Source organism: Neopsephotus bourkii, unplaced genomic scaffold (genome assembly GCF_033783945.1).
Source record: "Neopsephotus bourkii isolate Nb327-2 ecotype Australia unplaced genomic scaffold, CSIRO-AGI_Nbou_v1 NB_846, whole genome shotgun sequence".
NCBI classification, from domain to species: Eukaryota; Metazoa; Chordata; class Aves; order Psittaciformes; family Psittacidae; genus Neopsephotus; species Neopsephotus bourkii.
Genome location: NW_026901342.1, coordinates 744012 through 765432, shown reverse-complemented (window position 1 = coordinate 765432; position 21421 = coordinate 744012). Strand labels below are relative to the sequence as shown.

The following is a 21421-nucleotide window of genomic DNA, read 5'->3' as shown; positions in this document are numbered from 1 at the left end:
GGGGCAAGAGTGTGTGGCCGGAGCAGGGCGGTGAGAAGGGGAAAGGAGCTGCCGTGCTGCACAGCCACACACTGCCGGCAGAGAGAAGGGCACAGCAGCTGCCATAAGCAGCCGTCTGCCCCCTCCGATCCGCAGCGGGACACCGCTGGCTGAGGGACTTCTGGCAGCAGATCTACTGCCCGTCAGTGTCTTGCTCTTGTGTGGCTGCTCTCAGAGGACACACTTTTCCCATCTCCCGAAGACCTGACCAAAGAGAGCACTGTGACTGAAGTGCTTGGCTGAAGATGAAGCCAGGGAAAAGTGGTGGTGATGGGGACAGAGTTTTGTGCACTCATACTAGTTCTGTGAAAACTATTACATTTTTGTATCACTCAGGCCTAAATCATCCGGGCCTCCTAAGCTCCAATATCTGTGCATGGCTCTCCAAAGCCACTCCTGTGGCCTAAGAGATGGGCACAAGTGTGGGTACCCCGTGGAGGTCACATGCAGGAGCAGGCTGTGCTCCCTGTTGTCTCCAAGCAAGTGTGTGGATGCTCCTCCAGGAGAGCTCTGTGGCACCTCTGGTATCCAGGATCTGCAGTATCCAGCAGGCTTTTAAGTGCGACAATGCCAGAAACCATGTGTAAGGAAAGACTTTGTCAATGGAGGGCATTTCTTTCCACTGCTTGCGCCTAACAGCAGCTTTCATTTGTTGTGAGGAAAAAGTTGTTTTGCTGGAGCATCAGCATCTGCATGAGATTCAAGGTAGCTGATGAGCTGAGCTCCCTAGTGTCAGTACAATGAAGACAGGAAGAACTGAAGAAGTGGAATAGCTAAAAAGCAAAAGTTACTCAGGAAACTAATTCTCCAAAATATACTCCTTAGCATTTCTCTTCAGTTTTTCAGGACTCTGAAAAGTGCTTGGGGGCAGGGGGAAGCGGCACAGAGAAGCAATAGATACATTGTTAATCCATCCATGTAGACTTCTGGTCCTAAAGAGCAAAGTAAAAAAACCCCAGAGACAAGTGAAATTAGAACCCAACTCCAGTGAAATGGAGAAGCATTGTAGGGGGCAGAGAGGAAAAGGGGAGGGAAGCAGAGGAAATAAGAAACTCAAGAGCACAGAAATATCTATAAAAGCAAAGAGTTAAAAGGGAAGGGGTAAATTACTATCCCACAGAAAAGGTAAAGGATTATTTTAACATCTGGAGTATTTTTATACAGTTTCTTCCTAATCAAAAGCCATGTGGCTGACAGCTGAAAATGCAGTATAGTTGTGGTATCATATTATTTTACAGGTTATCTCAAAACCCACTTCTCTAGTGTCACTAACCTTTGGATATGTTTGTCTCCTACATTCCTCCCAAGGGATGGACAAAGCAGGCTTGGGAACGGATGAACAAAAATATACAGGTGAAAGAGCATACGTAAAGTGATTCTGCAAATCTAATTTCCATGCATTTAAATGCTCTTCATGAGATACAGCTTTCTTCTTGTTTATTTTTAAAAAACTATAACACTATTTTGTCAAATACTAATTAATAAGATAATAGCATAATAATAATTAAGAAGAATTCTGTGAGCATATTTTGACAATATATACTCAAATAATATCCTCTACTACTTTGTACAAAGTATATAACAAAACATATCGGCTTTTCTATAATGTCACAGAATTCTTACTTGCAATCTAGAAAGTAAATGCCTGCTTATCTTCAGCTGAACCTATGCCTATTAAATGTAAAGGTCACTTGAAGAGCTGTATGGTTTAACTGTAGGAGAGGGTTTCTCCTTTCACAGACTGAGAATTGGCTGAGAATATGGAACAATAACTCCACATTCCTCAGTAAGTGAATGTACATTTAGCCTCATCCCAGTCTGAAGTGACCATACGTAATTTCCATTATGTGATCCTCTGATTATGATTATCATAAGTTTCTACTTAAAATGATATCAAACATATTTAATTAATTCTGTGTAAGAAGGAACAAAAAAGGGCTGCTGCGCAGGTTGAAGAGCCCAGATGTCTTCTACCTGACATTTCTCTCACAAACCATCATCCCTACCCTACCCAGAAGGACAACAACCAACCAACTAAAGCACCAACCATCATCTCTACCCTACCCAGAAGGACAACAACCAACCAACTAAAGGATCAACCATCATCTCTACCCTACCCAGAAGGACAACAACCAACCAACTAAATCTCTAAAGCCTCAGTCATGGACCAGATATGCTGACCAGATATATGTGAACAAATGTGGATGAAGGCAGTTTTAATATCAATAGTGGCAAAGCCCTAAATGCTCAGCAAATGTGTGCTCAGCTTACTCATATTTAAAGAGTGTAAACAGGGTTTCAGGTATCAAATCTTAGGGATGATGTTTTGGAAATTGCAGCTCTAGCCAGTTCCCTGCATGATGATGCATAAAAGGGTTCAGTGCTTTCCCTTCAATCTGGCAGGTGAATGGATTATGCCATGGTACACTGTTCTGGGCTGCAACAGCCCGTGGCAGCATTGCATGAGATGGGTGCTGAGCTCATCCATGAGTGGAAAAAAAATTATTTGCAGTCATAAATCTCTAACTACTTATCAGTGCCATCAGCACGGTCATTGTGAACTCCTTAAAACTTTATATAGTGTGATATATACTTATGTTTTATTATATCCTTTCAGGAGACAGTATTTTCTTCTTGGGTTCACTGACAATAAAGCTCCACAAAGATGAACTGCATTGTGCTGGTAAAAGTAGAGAGGAGCAGTAGCTCTGGCTTAGCTCCACCATCAGCTCTGCATAATTAAGTAACATTTTTATTTGTTCTTTTCACTCCATACTGTGGCAATTTTGAGCAAGCAGATCCAAACATGTGCTTTCAACGCATGAATTAAGGACAGTGAGGAGGCAACTCAGTCATAACTCAAGGGAATGTTCGTCACCTATAAAATCGATGTCAGAAGATAAAAATAAAAAGTAATAAAGTAAATTAAATATATAATAATGGAAATAATAGATGTCAGCATTGCAAACAAAACAAGGAAGACGCTGCTTTACCATAAATCTAGTGTGAAGCAAAGATCACAAAGATTGGCTGTGGATTTTGAACAGCAGTCTAAGTAAGAGGCATAGAGCAAGCAACTTAAATAGGTTAGTGTTGAAGTAAACAATAACATAGTTACTCCTTGATTTTTCAAGCGGGTGAAGTGTTAGATAATAATTTGTGATGTTAGCACACCTCTGAAACGTTTATAATGTTGTCATCAGCTTTTCATTAGGAAATCATATCACCTTATAAGAGTGTAACGAGTTTACAATGTCTGATTTTTCCCATTTCCACATTCCCTGCATACCAAATGGAACAATAAACACAAAGAAGCTCCAGTGTTGATTAACTGTCATCAAAATATGCCACCAGCTATTTGGGGACTCAGGAAGTTTTTTGCTTTACATCCTGAAGTCTGTAGAGCCCAACATGCTCTCTGATCTTAGTATTTTAGAAACTTCCAGAGAACACATTGTCTTTATGCTGCAGGAACCAGCCTACAGCATGCTCAAGAGTGAGCTGGCTTTCTGAAATACTCTGCCAACTCAGTGTGTGACAGCACAGGTAGATCTCCGTGTGTGCCTTCCTCTGTATATATGTGTGCATGCATAATATGTGCTTATAAATATGTTCTAAGTGTTAGAGAAAACAAAATGATAGCAGCTGGTAGGAGATGGCAGTTTTATAGCCACTTGCCAATTTTTCCGTAGTTTATTACTGAGCATTTTAGAACAGAGATCTTGCCAGTAAGTGCCAGTTCTTTTTGTTCACTTCAGTTTAATAGCTTAATAATGCATAATTGGAGTTCTTGGGTACTGGTAGTGAAAGGACACTATGCTCCATTAAGTTCAGGATATTTATTTTGAGAAAATGAGTGAGAGCACAATTTTATGGGAGCACTAATAGAGTTAAATGGGTTTCAAAAGCCTTTTACCATTAAGGAATAAGACTCCACTATGGCCACATGCTCAGCTCTCGGAATGAGCACAGGATGCAGTCTGTCACTCATTCTTCATTAAAGAAATTCTGTGGATCTTGCTGGGAGTGTTCTTGATTCATTGACCTATGTATGAGATCAGACACAGACCTCTTAGGTTTAAAATGTGCAGCACTCCTCACATAAAAGATACATGGCCTTGAAGCAAGTTAATTTAGCATTATATTGATGATTTGTAAGGCTATCCATAAGAAGTACCCCCTAGACATTTTGTTGTTGTCTGATTCATCCACACAGAGGTATGTTGGTCTCAGGGTGTTTTTAAAGTTCTTTCGTTGACTGATGGATTCTGTGTTCAAACTTCCTGTACCTCTCTTCTACAGCTTCTATGTGATGGATTGTAATATAACGTAACACCCTTTCTGCTGCTTCCTCTGGACTTGGCACCATGATTCGGTGCCTACTGGGCTAGAGAGATACTTATGTGGCATGACTGGCCTTTGGAGTTTGTTCAGCATTTTCCATATTTGTGGAGCACCACACCCTTCCCACACTTACGCCTTCTTAGTTCTTGAATATTCAACATAAATACCTATTCAGCAGTGAACAGTACAGGAGACATTCTTCCCTAACTTTTGATTTCTGATTAGTGTTTACTTTAGGGGTGCAACATCTCAACCTTCTCAGACTCGCCTTCAGCTTTGGTGTTAGAAAACAGTATTGCTAAGAATAGGAAGAGAACATCTGGTCCAAGACATTTGACACATGCAGTACGTCCAGTGTAGTGTTGTAGAAGGCTTGCCTATGTTTCCTTCATGTCACTGGAGGGAAAGGAAAGTTGGGGTATTTTCTATTGCAAAAGCACAGGAACTTTATTCCCTTCTGGTCAGGTTGGCTTATCATTTCTCTCCCCAACATCCCTCAGTCTTATTAGATCTTTTGATCATCCCTTATTCACCTTCCCACTTGATAAACATGTACCCGCTGTTGAGGAGGTGGGATTTTTCCCCCCATATGCCTAGTATAAATGCCTAAATATATTCCAGACTGTCTTGCTTCAACATAGGTAAGTTCCTTCATTGCTACTAGTGCAAGTTCTTTGGAAAATCTACCCATTTTGTACCCAAATCACTCATGTCTAAATAAGAAACAGATAAAATTCTTGAGCCAACATGACGAGGTGATGCTTGGCATATAAACAAGAAAACTATAAAACATGTAAACTATACTAGAAATAAGTAAAAGATTTCACATTTCAGTTTTTAACAAATCTTAGTTTCACTTGTCACATGCATTTGGAAAACTGTCCAGTGCAATATTTTCCTTTTCAATTTAATTGACTGCTTTTCTTTTTCCAATCCCACTCCCGTAAATATGGCAATATGAGTTATCTGTGGATGATTCATTTATCTTGCTGACAGCTAGTCTGTCCAATGAATTTGAAACAATCACAGCCCGTGATATCTAATTATACTTCTCTTTTTGCTATGTTTTAGAGGAAAATAAGGTCTTAATCAGCAATGATGCATATTTAAAATATGTTTTAAATATATTTGAGGGCTTTCACTTGAGTTAAAATATATTTTCATTTTCTAAACATTCTGAAGATACATGGTTTTCTGCAGTTGTAATGTTCTATTGAACGTCAGAGCTATGACAGTAATATAAATATTAAATGTTTTATTTCTGGTTATTTCTGTTGCTAGCAGCAGTTTCTCCATATGCAATGATGCTTGTATTTGAGCAACACAGATTACCTCAAGCAGCTAAGGGTTCACTCCATACACGCACTTTTCATGAAGTGTGGTTTGCATCATTCTCCAGTCAGGACCTTTGAGCCCTTTCACCTATTGCGACTGTTGACATGGAATCAACCTCTGTCATACCCATCTCTGATGACTGTAAAGGTAGTGGTGCTAAACTAACCACAGTTCCTGAGGACGGATGGGAAGCAGAATTTGAATCTGCATTCCATAACAGTTCCAACAGTAGAGAAAGTCCTAAATAGCTTCTTTCATCACCAGCCATACTGGCGACAGGGATGTGACTCCTTGTTCACAAGTATGCTTCTGTTGTGAGAACCCTTATATATTCAAGGGCTGCCACTGAGAAGCAGGATGTACAAGCTTCTATATGAAGATACTCAGTAGAAACAAGACATGTTGCTGAACTCAAGTGCAAAAGGAAGGATCTGCTCCTCAGAAGCTCATACTTCACTAGAAGGTGACCCACACAGAGCAACACTTTGGTGAGTACTTGCTAAAGAAGAAGGTTCTGACATCCCTGTGAACTCTACTACTTTTAAGTCCTACTACAGCTTTTTGCACTGATTAAACTAATCACATATTGGCTCTCTTCTAGCTGAGACCCAAGAACAGTATAATTTTGCTTTGTTTTGTTCCACATCCATATGCATTAAGTCCTACAAAATCTTACTTTTGCCAGCTGGCAAAAAGCCGTAAACTTATTGTTTTACTGTGCCTCTGGTCTTTGCTGACAGCAAGTTCATTGCGCCTTTGTATGTACCATTGTCATTTTTGCCATCAGGGCTGATGAGCTGCAGGGTGCCTGACAGCCGGCTGTTGCAAAGCGATGTGGTGCATCTGACTTAGAGCTTTAAACTGGAGAGAAGCAGTAGGCAGGCAATGATGCCTAGTCCTGCTCACTGTAAATAAAGGAAGAGGTGTAAAAGTTATTAGTAAGGCACTTGAAAGCTCTTGCTCTTTTTTTTGCATGCAGCTAGTTTTCTCGATGTCAACTTCATACAGAGTTCTCTGTGGCTGGTTTTCGTTCAGGTCACTAACACAAAAATTTTCACCCACTAGTGGGTAAAGCAGTACAAACTGTATGATAATCCAATGGAAGGAAAACTGGAGAAAAATCAGAACATTGTCTCAAAACTGCATATGGTTTAAACTTAATAAAGCACCAAGTGTCAGCTAAATGCTTTGTGGTTACTAACAGCTTAGAAATTGAAGGCTAAGAGCCATGAAGTTATCAAAATTCACAGTTATGTTTTACATAGCTGCTAAACCTCAAAATAATTAGTATTGAATACCTCTGCTAATCAATCTAAAGCAGATGTTGGAAGTGAGAAACTAAGTCATGTAATCCTGGATGCCAAAAGTTTATCCAAAAGTCCTATTTATGGCACACCATTGTTTTGTTATGGGGTTTTTTTTTTAACTTCAATAATTGAAAGATGTGGTTTAGAACCATAACAGACAAACCCACAGTTTAGTAACTATTCTGGGGGTCTCAGCATACATATGAGCATGCCTATTTGAAGGATTTCTGGCTCTCATACACGTAACTGTTGCTCATTTTGGCTAAAAGACACTTAAAAGCAAATACAAAATTGAACTGCAAGGGTCTTATAATTAGTCATGTTATAACTTACATTGCAACATATTCTGAGAACATGTTGGTTGGCAGGGTTATGGGATACAGTCACAGAATGAGCCCTGAAAGGGATTTGATTAGGGGAGAACAGGCCTAGCTCTGGGAAAGTGTTTGTTCACTTGCTTCAACCTTACTCTAGTCACAAGAGTCCTTACAGGATTTTCTGTACAGGATCAGATTCTTCCAGGATCATTTCCAAAGTTTGGGCTGAATATGTTAAAGAAAGAGTTTCAGTGGTTTTGCTGGCTTTTGGAGCTGAACATGGCTTTTAAAAATAGCTGCAGCTCAGTTAAAAGGATAATTTCTTCAAGGTCTAAGTACACTGTCATTTAAATGCAACTCGTAAATAGTACCTGCAAAAACACCATCTGACAACTTTCACAGTATTGATGCAGTTAAGCCTTCATGAAACTTGGGGTAAAAAAAGATGGAAGCTAACTCCTGCCATAAAGTAAAGAGGATAGAAATGGACAGAAAATTGCATTTCTTTGCAAAGTTTCATAAAGCAACAAACAGGGTTCATTGGAACAGTAGGGCTAGCAAGTTCTCTTGACAGTAAGTTAATAAATATACACTTAAAAGTAATTCAAATAAAGAGTTCATTAGCAACAATAAGTAAATTCCAGCCTCTTCTTTCTCTCTGTCTCACAAATCAGGAGTGCAGTTTGAGAGGGAAAGGCTTGAAATGCTGACTCAAATAATTTGCTTGTACTGAAATTTTTGGAGCCTGAAATACAGGTCCTGAACTTTTTCTTGTGTGCAGCTATTTTTATACATGGATATCATCTTTGTCTAAGCTGATATCCATGATTTGTTCTACTTCAGCATAAATGAAAATACACAGAAGGAAAAATCCAGTTGCCTGTAGATTCTTTGCCCCATGATCCTTTCTAACAGTACAATTAAAAAACAGTGGTGAGTTTCTTGAAGTTTTATAGAAAAATCATGCAGAGAAAAAGTAACCCTGTCTTCTCACACCTCAGGCTTTCTGGTGCCACAAGCTGCATAACAAAATCTTCATGTAGACAGGAGCTATGTAGACAGTAGTCACTTCCTCGTTTTGCCTCACTTTTTTGGTCTCCTCAGCCCAGGAGACCCAGCCTAACCCCAGTGCCTCCAAGCTGTACCCCAGCTCTGTGCTGTCAGGCAAAAGTGGCAGCATTTGTGCACAGGGAGCCCAAAGCTGCTCCCTTGGGAAGCAGCACTGGCTGGACCCTGTCAGGGCTCTCTTTGCTCCTGTCCCCATTGCTCTGCATGGTGGACTGCTGCTGCTCTCCAGTCAGCTGTCCAGAGACCCTGAAAACATACTGAGGGTGCCCATTTATTGACACGTCATGTCAGAAAACATATATAGCTTTCCTCTTCACTGTTGAATCTGACCCACCATATTCATAGAATGGTTTGAGTTGGAAAGGACGTTAAGGTCATGCAATTCCAACCCCGTGCCATGGGCAGGGACACCTCACATTAGACCACATCACCCAAGGCTCTGTCCAACCTGGTCTTGAATCTATATATTTTTATATGTGCATGACAATGAGCAGAAAACCCAGCCAACAAAAAAATCTGTGTAGAAAGCTGAGAGAGGATGAGAATAACTGTAGGTGTGAAGGCAACAGCATGAGGAATATGGCTCTTCCATAAGGCTGCGTCACAGAAGCAGCTGAGAAACATAGGAAGTAGGGGGCAATTGCAAGCATTTTGAAAGTTTTGAGAAATAGGTAAATGATTCCAGCATGGACACAGAAGGCTATGCATACTATGGAATTTACAGTTCGGGGGGGCTTGTTTTGGTTTGGGGTTTTGGGGTTTTTTATTTGTTTGTTTGTTTTTTCAAAAGGAAGAAACTGTTACCTTTTTTCAACACATTCGCTATTTTTGATAAACTGCAAGTCATATGCCTTAGATAAATCAGCTCCTGGATAGCTCTGTTTGCTTAGATAACATTTCTTGACAACGTTAATTAATTTATAAGGGGCTTTTTTGAGTTCAAAAAAATGTAACTGAACATGAAACTTTCAGGACTACATTTTCACATAAATCATTTGACTTTGTATGCTAAATCAGCACCACAGCTAAGGGAGCTGCTATGTAACTATTAACAAGTCAGCTGCAGCTTGTAGTTTCTCCATACTATTCTGATAAGCTCATTCGTTGTTCAGAAATCACTCAGAGCCGAAGCAGCGATAAAAATCTTCCAAAATCTGTGCTGAAAACAAATCCACCAGTATTCTGTAATGCAGTCATCTGCACAACACAGCAAGTCCTTCCAAGTGTCTCTTGTGAAATCCTTGCAAAACTAGAGTTCCCCACCAACATATTGCCAGCTGAGTATATGCAATCTGACTGGGCTTTTAGTTCAAGTGGAAATAATTCCAGCCCCATCTACTGAGTCATTCTAAATTTGCAACACCCCATGTATTTAGAGAAGATACACAGAAAATACACAACACTTGTCTTCTTCACCTATGGAAACTCTAAGGTGTTCAGAGAAGAGCCTTTTTTTCTATATGCTTTTATAATAAGAAGGGCCCCAATAGCAGTTAGAGTCTTAAAGCAATAAAAGGTAGAAATAATAAGTAGAAATAATTCATTAACAGATGTGCAGAAGTTGTGAGGCTCACTAAGCCAGAAGTCTTTCATGTTTCTCCAAACCTCCTGGGATTTCTATAATGGAGTGACAGAAATTTTATAGGATGTGTTCTTTTACATTATTTTTTTCCAGTCATTTTCTAATCACTTTAAGAGCAGAATTCCAATAAATTTAGACTGTTATAACAGAGACCTGCCAGTGTTCAACACTGAACAGCAGCATGAACAAAATCAGCTCACCTGTTTCAGAACTCGCTCCAGAATCACAGAATAGTTGAGAATGGAAGGGACCACCAAAGGTCATCTAGTCCAACCTCCTCCCTGCTCCTGCAGGGTCACCTACAGCACACTGCTCAGGAATTACTCAGAATTTTCAGTGGGGACAAATTCTGTGTTTATATGAAGAATTTCACACTTGTCATGGAACATCTGTGATCTGTTAATCTTTGAGGAATACTTTAGAACACTGAAAAGGGGTAGAGGTACAGGTAATACAGGTTAGGGAAAGAATATGCTGCCCATTCACTGGGGAAGCATTATATATTATACCTGGACAAGTCAACAGAAAGGGCCAGATCCTGTCGCACAGCAAGGCTTTGCTCTGCTACCTTCATCAGCACAAAGCTGCCACGAACACTTGACTGATCACCTTAACCTACCATTGCACGGCGCCTGCTCCACTACTCCTCCTGCCTGAAGACAGGTATACCTACCTCCAAAGCCATTTCTGGAAGTCACAATAGTTTTGGGAATTGCCAGACCAGCTGCCAGAGACTGCATCTGTTTTGGTGCGGCTCCAAGGAGACACTTTCCTGAGCTCAAATAAGACATCTTGCTTGACCAAGTCCTCCTGGCCACTGCTGAAGCTAATTAGACCATCAAATTTGCTGCTTCTGCTCAGAGAAGTAGTTGGGTTAGTAAGACACCTCTTGCTGTAGTAGGAGGGCCTAGACACCCTCATAGCACAGGGCCCAAGTCTGAGTCATTCCTCTGTATTTGAGCGCTCCTACATGTAGCATGATCTCCTGGTGTTGAGGTGATGGCAGTATTTAATCATTCCCTTCTCTATCAGGTGGTGTTTCTGCTAGCTGCAGTCTGCTATGAAAGCTAAAGCTCTTTATAGTGCAGGAAGTGTTTCAGGGACTTTCCCCTCAAGCTGTGGCAGGCAAGTTCTTAGTGCCTCAATAAGTGCCCTTCCCATCCATAAGAGCAGCAGAAGTAAAACTTCCAAGAAGCACCTCTTTAAGCTGAAATATGGCATCACAACCACAAGCTGCTCGTTAATGAGAACAACTGGAAGATTCAATATGTGTCTGTTCAACAGATCCCTAGGGAAGGAACCATAGCATGCCAGATTGGGTAAATCCTTGTGTCATACCTGAATAATAACAAATCCCTTCAAAACACTTTCTAAAAGTTAGAATAAACTTATGTGCAAGTTAGTTAGATACAGCTCTTCCTATTCATTTGTTTCATGAGCTGTGTGGGACAATTCCTGGAAAAGGCTGGGATTTTTGTTACCACAGAAATATTTCCTGAATTTCTTTGATTGCAGCTAGCTTTTCAGTCACATGCTCTCAGACTGGATCTTGGACTCTTTCCCAAACTCTCTCTTTTATTCCCTGTGTGCCTTCATGTAGATCCCATGCAGACTGATGGACTAATGAGATAAACTGGAGCTCCAGATGGGTTATGCAACATTGGTGCTGTAGAGATACCAGAACTGAAGTGGAGCAGTGGAGTTCTCTAACTAAAGAAAACAGCATTAGTGATGGGATTAGAATCTATTTATAAGATGTGATTCAGGCACCTAAATTTATGTGTGTAAAGTGTCTATGATGAAGCAGCTGTCTATGGCACCATTACCATAAAGGAGGTTGAAGGGTTGGTTCCTAAATCATAGGTGTCTTGTGCGATTTGAGACTCCCAAGGGCAGCTGTTACACAGAGCTCACAGGGAATCTGTGTCCTGCTGAAGGGCAGAGATCCTGCTAGAGACCAGGTGGGATGTCTTTGGGCTAGGGGCTCTTTTTTACTTGCTCATTGGAGATGCCCTAGGAAATGATGGCACTTTTGGCTACACACTTTGACTGATACTGAGCTTATCATCAACCAAAACCCTCAGATCCCTCTCTTCAGGGTGCAGCCCAGCCTCTTGTTCCCCAGACTACACATACATCCAGGATTGCACCATCCCAGATGCAGAATACCTTCCCAGGAGCAGACTTGCAATCACAGAATCACAGAATCATTTAGCTTGGAAAAGACCTTTAATATCATAGAGTCCAACCATAAGCCTAGCACTGCCAAGTCCACCACTACACCATGTCCTTAAGTGCCACGTCTACTTATCTTTTAAATACCTTCAGGGACAGTGATGCAACCATGTGCCTGGGCAGCTGGTTTCAATGCTTGAAGAAATTTTTTGTAATATCCAGTCTAAACCTCCCCTGGCACAGCTTGAGGCCATTACCTATTGTCCTATAACTTCTTATTTGGGAAAAAAACTCCCAGTTAGCCAGGACTGCTGAAAAATTACTAAAGTGGCTCACTGAGCCCTTCTGCCAGCTCCTTCAGTACCCTTGGGTGTATCCCATCCAGCTCCATAAGTTACAGCTACTTTAGTTAGAAGTAGGAACTAAAACATGTCACTATTGACAGAATTACAAACCTATGTCCTTGGTGCTGAGCAAATCTACCTTCAGAGTAAATGCCTATGAGCAAATTCCCATTTACTATTTCAAGTTCTCTGCAACACCCAGGATCACAGTGCCCTAGGGAAAAGAGCCCTTAACTTTTTTCTCCCACTCCTACGTCTTTAATACCTTCCACATCTCTTCAAGAGCCCATTAAGCATCTCCAGCTGCTGAACTTCCAAGTTTTCCCTGTCTTACTGCTTCAACCAAATCTGCTTAAAAATGGACAAAAGATGGTGAATATGAAGATGTCCCTGCTCATTGAAGGGGGGTTGGACTATGTGATCTTTGAGGGTCCCCTCCAAGCCAAACTCTTCTTTGATTCTGTGAATATCTGGTTCACACAGGTTTCAGAGTGTTGTTCTCTGGTATGCAGAGAGAGTAACCTCAGATGGAGTCCTCTAAATGTCCACTAATTTGGCACCTGCTCAGTGTGCCCATGGTATCATCTGATGTTTTATTTTTGTATGATTTCTAATGTATCTCATTATTACCTTGGCACCTGGGGACTGTGGTTTGGAGGAAGGGTTCTGTTCCAGCCAGGCTGAATTATATTGCAGTTCCAAGGCATGCTTGGCAACTGCTAATAGTGGCTGGCTATTTTTAGATGGGTTTTTCTGCTCTCTCAGTTCAGATCTGTCCTATTTAAACTCTATTTTCAAAAAATTTTAGATCAGCAATAGTTTTCACTCAAGTTTTTGGGGTATGTAATAAGAATTTTCAATTAGATTGCTTTCACTTTGATTTCTCTAAAACAGTAGTATAATTATTTTGGGCCTCAATCTGTATCTCTTTTCCATGGCATGACAGTATCTCTCAGAATAAGGACTAAATTTTCATAGAAACCCTTTATCTGCAGGGGAACTTTTTTATTTCTCCAGTAATACCTGGTTCTGACACCTGAATATGAGATAACAGTCTTTTCAAGGGTCCTGCTCCTCAGTCTTTGCTCTTTATTTGCATGCTTCCAGATTTGCCCTGCTCTGATTCAAAAAGCCAGAATCAGTGACGCCCTCAATGTCTGAAAATGGCTGGGGTCACTTGCTGAGCTAAGAGTAGCACAGGGAATAGTATTTGTCACCTTCAGTATCAATTGCAGTAAGCAGAAAAAAACCTACTTTCTCAGTATTATCTCACCTGAACCCACAGAGGTTATTGCCCTATGTGGAGCTAATTCGGTTTGAAACCTGTGGTTCAGAGAAATCAGAGGTGGGGGAAAGATGATTTGGAGGAAACATGTATAATAGATTTTCCAAGGGAGCTGCCAAAATTGTCACACATGAATGCACACAGGGGAAAAAATAGTGCAGTGGTGATGCTAGATCCTCTCTCAAGCCATTTTTAGCATCTTGCTAAGTGATGACATTCCCAAAGGAAGGGGATGTACTCTGGAGAATACATTAAGTGTACCAATGAAGTATGAAATATATTAATATGCCTGCAAGATTGCCTTGGCAAAGCCAAAACCAAAGGTTTTGTTTACTTTCCATTTCACAGGTATCTCTGGTGCAAGCACAGTTACTATTCTGCTTTTGATTACTGCTATGAGCTTATTGTTATACTGGGGCCATGGAGGCAGACACTTCACAGGGTGATACATAACAGAGGAGCCACCTGCAACCTGCCATGCTATCATATGTACCGGAGCGATGTCTTCACAAAATGTTTTCCCTAGGGCAATTCTAAATCTACTTGATTTTTGACTCTCAGAAATACTCACTTTTGGCTGCCAGATTTCTTTGGAGTGTTGCTGTGCAATGGAGCACGGCAGCTAATGAAAAATCTGACCTGCTTAATGGAGGGCTACAGGTTGCACATCAGAAAAGAGAAGAAGCTCTTCTTCTTGTAGCTATTAGAAGCTTCTTCAATGCTCTGCAAACTTATAAAGACTAATATTGCAACTGCTGTAGGTAAATTTATAGGCAGGGAATGAGAAAGCTAGAATGACAACTTTAATAAAAAATGTGGGACTTGGTTCTTATCTCTCTTGTTTTTGTATACATCAGGATTAACTTAAATTTTAAAAGAAAGATCTTGCTGCCTCAAAAGGTGCATGGCCAGCAGATTGAAGGAGGTGATTCTGCCCCTTTGCTCTGCTCTCATGACACCCCATGTGGAATACTGAATTTATCACAAGAAGGACATGGGCTTGTTGGAGCAAGTCCAGAGGAGGGCCACAAAAATGATAAGGGGGCTGGAGCATCTCTCCTGTGAAGACAGGCTGAAGAGAGTTGTGGCTGTTTAGCCTGGAGAAATCTCAGGGGAGAACTTAGAGGAGTCTTCTAGTACCTAAAGGGGGCTTACAAAATAGCCTGTAAGGATAGGACAAAGGGGAATGGCTTTAAGCTGAAGAGAGGGTAGTTTCAGATTAGGTATTAGAAAGAAGTTCTTTACTATGAGACACTGTCACAGGTTGCCCAGAGAAGCTATGGTTGCCCCATCCCTGGCAGGGCTCAAGGCCAGGCTGGACAGGGCTTGGAGCATCCTGGTCTAGGGGAAGGTGTCCCTGCCCATGGCAGGGCGTTGGAACTGCATGATCTTTAAGCTCCCTTCCAACCCAAACCATTCTCTGATTCTAAGGTATTTGTGACCATGGCTAATGATCTGGGTGTGCGTAAAAGATCTAATCAAAATAAACAAATATATTATCAGTTTGTATTTGCTTAAAATATTTATGAAGTGTACAACTGTGTTAGTTTGAGCACATTTGTCTTACAATAAAATCCAAAATTGCATATAAAAGAAAGGATTATCATTTCAACTGCGTTCCACATCCCTGGTAACTCAAGCAGCTCCCTCTTCTGCATGAGAGTGGCATATATAGGGCATAAAAGCATGAGCAGGGAGCATTTGGAGAGCTCAAATGCTGTCAAATCAGGATTTTTTGAAGAACAATATGGGAGGAAATCCCCAAATCAGTTTTGGCCTTACCTGCTAAACTTGCTTTGCAGCCATGTGTCATACTGGTTTTTGTAAGACATGCCTCTGGCAAGACAGGCACTGTATTTCGGCTGAGTTCTCAAATAAGTGGGAGCAAGTGAGCCAGCAGCATGCAGCCAGGTATGCAACTGGCCCTGCTTGCTTCCTGATTCAAATATTAGTCTGTACTGATGCAGAAACTTTGCAGATGATGCAGCTCCATATTTCTGGGCTTTGCAGGCTGATTTCCTACTTGATTCAGAAGAGTTCCTGAGAAATTTCAGCTGTCTAGCAGGGCTTGGAAATTCTGTCATGAAAGAGGATGAGTTTGTGTCCTGATGGTGCTTTGCTAGTGGAAGAAAAGATGGGAAGTTTATTTATGTGGCTGATGTACCACAGATGGTTGCAACCATTTCCCAGCTATATGCGTGACTTACTTTTTCTAAAATTAGCACTAATCATAACTCTGTCTAGCAAGAATTGCCTCAAGAGTACTGCAAGAACTGCTATATCATGGCCTAGAGAGAAAGAGCCCAAGTGCTGAAAACTGAACACAAAGAGCCACTGACAGCTTTAACAGCCAGCTTCAAAGGGATGAAAGCTCCTAAAAAGCATATCTGGGCCACTGGAAAAAAGCATGTAAGGTGTTTGCTACCATACCAAGGCTAATGCAAGAAAAATATTATCTTTTTACCTTTTTTAGTTATACATCATCTTCTTAAAGATCAGGGAATCAAAACCACACACACTATTCATGGATTTATACTGGAGCATAATACTGCTTCCTGTTTTACTAGCTCTTCCTTACTTAATAATTCCTGTCATTTGACTTGCCTTTTGCCTTCCACTGAGGTTTTCAAAGAGCTAAATGCAGAGACTGCAGGATGTCTTTCCCAGTGGTAATAGGTAATTGAAAACCAATCATTGTGTAAGTATAAGTAGGATTCTTTTTCTCCAAAATGTCAGTTTGCCTTAACTTAATCTAATTTGAACTCATTATGGGGCTTCTTCCTCAGCTCGTGGCTCCTTCTTCTTGTATGCACATCTGTCTTTCTCTCCTTCTCCAGACATGAATGTTCAAAATACAGGTTTCTTTCCAGCAAAACCAAGGCTTCAGCTGCTACAAATTCCATTGCCAGACTTCTGCCCCATGCTACTGACAGTAGTTTTGGGGACAGGAAGTGTGACCTGTGATGATCTGCCATTGTGAAAAGGATCTTGTTCCACTCCTGTTTGCACCAGCTGATCCTTGGTCATTTTCACGTACTGAAGGGCTCCATAGTGCAGTATGCTACTCACAGTAATGGGGCTAGGGTAAAACTGCTGCATTACAGGCATCACTGTCAGAGGGCAGCAGTGGCTTTTTCCACATAGAGGGGGAAGCTGTTGACCAAGACAGCAAGGCAGACAGGAGTAGGGACCTCACCAAGAAGAGCGCAGTCCCACACTACTCAAACACAAAGAGCAGAGCAAGTTCAGTGACATCAACCCAAGTCAGCTGAGAGTTCAAACTGGCAGAGAGGTCTGTAGTGACAAGGCAGATTTGAGGTCAAGCTGGGAAGCCCAGTGGGCAAGGCAGGGTCAGAATCAGCAAGGTACAAGACCAGGCACAGGCATACCCACAACACAGCTCAGGCAATAACCAAAGGTGAATGCCTGAACTTCAGTGCAGCTCCTAGCCAAGGAAGGGAAGGCCCTTGAAAAGGCTTCTCACAGCATTCCCACATAGCTCTTCTCATAGCAGCCTGGGCCCTGAATACACAACTGTACAGTATCAGGGCTGTCTTTCAACACACAGGACACTAAATCCTTGGGTGGTAAGGGAAGAGGCTCCAGACCCCCTTAGTGCAGTCAGGACCCTGACATTTATATCTTCATCCTTTTCTTACAAAAGAAGCTCAAGATTACCTGTGCCTCAGAAGTGGTATTTGAATATCAGATTCTAATGGAAGATGGAAATGCTTAGGTGGGTCATCAAGTGTACCACTAACTTCCTGGGAGAGCATAGCCCTTGAACCACCTCAGTCTCTTCTGAGGAGCTGCTGCAGATTTCTAGCCATCATTTCTTGGTGTACATAATTTCTTGGTCCAGACAACTATAACAGATTTATCATTCCCTCCTGAAAGCTTAGTGTAAGAGGTATTCTTGGTCTCTGGCCAATATCTCAGCTGTTATCAGAGGTAATTAAAAAAATCTGTGCTCCTCTTTAAATGATCATAAACTGGTAATTTTAGGAGATAATCTAAGGTAGAAATCCATTGTAACAGCCATAGCAATAAAATTTTGTATTCTTTCATTTGGCTGTAACTTAAATAATACACAAACTACAAGAAACAAAGAATTTTCGTGCTTTGTTATCAAGGTTCCATTCAATTAGTATGATTTTCTAAACAGAGGACTCTGAGCTTGCACACAGAAAAAGGTGCAGGGTATTATTCTTAGGAGTAAACCACTGATCAAACCAAGCTTTTCACTGGGAATAAAGTTAAATCTGTGTTTTATGGCCATGAGACCAGGCCCTTGGATTACATATTCTGTGTTAATTTGCTACATTCTCCCTATTTCAGACACAGTTCCTTTTTAATGTGGTAAACAAGACTTTGGAAGCCAATGTGAAAAGGCATTTGAAAGGAAGCTGTCCCTCAGCTCAGAGGGGGTTTTCCTTGGAAGTCTAAATCTTTTTTTGTGGCAATAGTTTAATTCTTAATGGCTTAAGTCTCAGGGCAAGTTCAGACAGGGCTGAGCTCAGAATGCATAGAGGTAATCTAACTACTTGTTACTACTACTAACATGAAAGTGAATTTGGTTAGAGCGCAACACCCCTAAAATGGCAAAATTATGCATGGTGTTGGGATAGGTTGTGCTGACTGAAAATCAACACTGACATTCCTGGTGGAAAATAATTATTACTTAACGTAGTTGATATATTGGCTTTTGTCTCACAGTGGGAAGGATTTGCTGCTTGTAAAATGGTATGGAAGGAACACAGATGCAGGGTGTTGTATTTTTTTTCAGTCAAGCTTGTGCCATTCTGTTTACATTCCAAAATGAGGTCACAGCACATTTTCTGCATCCAAATGTGAGCTTCTTTTTTGCTGCTGCACTTATCAGAAATGCAAGCAATTGTAAATTTCCACACCAAGCTGAATCAAAAAAGACAATGCTGATTTTCCATAGCACCTCTCAGGCAAGTAGTTGCATCCACTGACTTCAAGAGACGAAAAGCTGCAGCACAGAGTGCTTCAGCTATTGACTCTTGTAATAACAGCAATAAGCCAAGGTTGAGGCTTTTTAACAGCTTCATCTAGAAAGGATAAAAATGCCAAGGAAAAAAGAGCTATTTGGAAATTACTTAAAAACACACTGGGAAGAAGGATTTAAACAGTATAGAAGAAAAAGATACACATTTTTATCACACGGGATTTATAAACCAACAATATGTTCATTTGAAGCATTCTCACTATGGTGAAACTCCATTGCCTGAGATCCTTCAGGTGAAATTAGTGCAACTGGGGGTACACCATAGGGAGCAACTCAGGCCAACAGAGGAAAGGTCACCACAGCTTTCCCATCTAGCCTATTCATCCCTAAACATAGATTCTGAAAACTGTTTTCATTTTTAGATGTTCCCTCCAATGAAACTGGGTTTTAACATAGAAAACTTATGCTCAATGGTTGCATTTATCTTTTTTTTTCTTTTTTGCTTTTGTTGGCTTAGATTACAGCTATAAACTTTCAGTGAAATAAGGGCACAAAAAGACACAAAGGGTCACACCTTTATAGAATCATAGAATCTTTGAATCATAGAATGATAGAATCATAGAATGATTTGGGTTGGAAGGCACCTGAATGGTCATTTAGTTCCAAATCCCCAGCCATGGGCAGGGACACATTCCACTAGGATCAGGTTGCTCCAAGCCCCATCCAACCTAGCCTTGAACACTGCCAGGGATGGGGCAGCCATAGCTTCTCTGGGCAACCAGCACACAGGTGGCTTTCTAAGCTGCAAGTACACACTGCCAGCTCATGTGAGTGAGGCATCAGAGTATGGCTAACATGCCTATCATATCATGCCTGTTGAAGGAGTAGGCGTAGACTAGCTTAAAAAAAACTGATTGTGGCCTGCTATCGGCACAGAAAACTAAAGAGTGAATACCATCTATCACCCTTGTCTCCACAACTTAATCGTTAACTCCCAACAGCTTTTAGCATTCCTGTGCCTCTTCTTTCCTCACAGTGAGGCAAGTTTGATGCTAACATACATTTGTGCTTTTTCAATGAAGCAAATGTGGTCACACAGATTAAATTTGAGAGCAGGATTACTGAGAGCATTATGCTCAGTTCATCTTTTCGCCTTTATATTACCATAAACAGGGTTGTTTCTTGATAATAGCAGGTTCAAGTCAAGTCAAGGATGTTAGGTATTTTACTTAAGTTTCAAGGGGCTCAGAAAGAATGCCAACTATCTCTGAGCCCAGGATTCCTGCTCAGATAACTTCCATACTGATTTCTGAATACAGCAGCAGAGGAAGCAAAAGGAGACAGAGAGGATCGGGGGCAGCACTGAGTTCTGTGGCAGTCCTGTATGGTTTGAGCACCACAGGTCAAAGAGAATTATTTTCAAATGCATTAGGAAAATCAGCTGTAAGAGCCATGGAAGCAAATGATCCATTCAGCCCCTTGGTCCCATTTGTTCTAGTGGAAGGTGTCCCTGCCCATGGCAGGGGTGTTGGAACTAGATGATCTTTAAGGTCCCTTCCAACCCAAAGCATTCTATGATTCTATTATTCCAAGGTGAGCCAGAACACTTCTTTTTCATTTTGCACACTTACATCCTAACTTTTCCTCTCATATATATGCATTTTATACCTGTGTCATTTAGTAGAGTCTTTTGCTGTCATAGCAGAAGAAACAGATCACTAATCAGACATCTCCTGTCTGAGACTATCATTATTGACCAAAGGATTAGCTGGGCGTCTACCCTGTGGGCTAATAACTCAAGTGGAAGGAACTATTACAGCTCCTAGCCTTATTTTAGGATAGCACTTTAGCTCTTGCCCTGAAGATTAGTCTTCATTGTCCAGGTAGAAGGAATAATCAGTTCTTATGTTCCCTGCACACTGGGAGCCTGAATTGTAATTGTAAAAGTCCAAGGGTAAAGATGTCATCTGAGCCACCTTTATTCAAGGTGAAAGCCTAAGGAATTCTGCTATAAATCTTCAGGGTGAATTAAGCTAATATGTAACAGGACAGCATGCTTGCTCAACCACTTCCACTAATTTCTGAGCACGAACAACTACATCAGATAAATGTTCCACATTTAAACCCCCTTGAGGAGAAAAGCAGTGAAGGGGCTGGGGTGGGATTAGGATCCCATTTTTACCCCCAGACAAGAAAAACACCTGCCGTCTTCCTCCTCTGCCAGGTCTCTCATTCCCAAACCTGTCGTGATGGTTATTCAGGCTGCAGGTCTGTAAACTCTGCACTGCAGCAGCAAGTTACAGCTACATTTGCTACTCACTCAGGGACCAGTTCCTTCCTTCAAACTGTGCAGAAGGCAGGCTTCTCTCTTTCTGGGTTGCCAGTAATAAACAAGTATGGCCACTTCTTCTCCAGGGAACTCAGGTTATTTCTACTTGTGTCCACAGGAAGAATAAAACATCTGTGGAGTGATGAGTTCTTGAATGCATTATTTGAAAGCACTGGTGACTTTCTGGAAAAAATAAAAATAAATCAGTATTTGTTATAATCAACAGTGTTACATAGGGGCTTCAAAATGTCAGTGATGGCCTAAGCAGTGACTAAAAACAACAGATTGATGTTCTACAGTAGCTACTCTTCAATAAGTTCTATA

The 21421-nt window shown here is 41.1% G+C and overlaps 1 long non-coding RNA gene across 4 annotated transcripts; it reads right to left on the bottom strand.

Annotated features, from left to right (window-relative positions):
- Positions 1-860: 860 nt before the first annotated feature.
- Positions 861-21215, bottom strand: LOC133213804 (uncharacterized). 4 transcript variants are annotated; one of them, XR_009725898.1, is made up of 3 exons: positions 21089-21215; positions 15579-15915; positions 861-971 (listed from the first exon to the last, which is right to left on the bottom strand). It is a non-coding gene; the product is annotated as an uncharacterized LOC133213804 (long non-coding RNA). The 4 variants fall into 4 exon arrangements; XR_009725895.1 differs by lacking the exon at positions 861-971 and adding an exon at positions 2213-2917; XR_009725896.1 differs by lacking the exon at positions 861-971 and adding an exon at positions 3263-4084.
- Between the last annotated feature and the right edge of the window lie 206 nt (positions 21216-21421).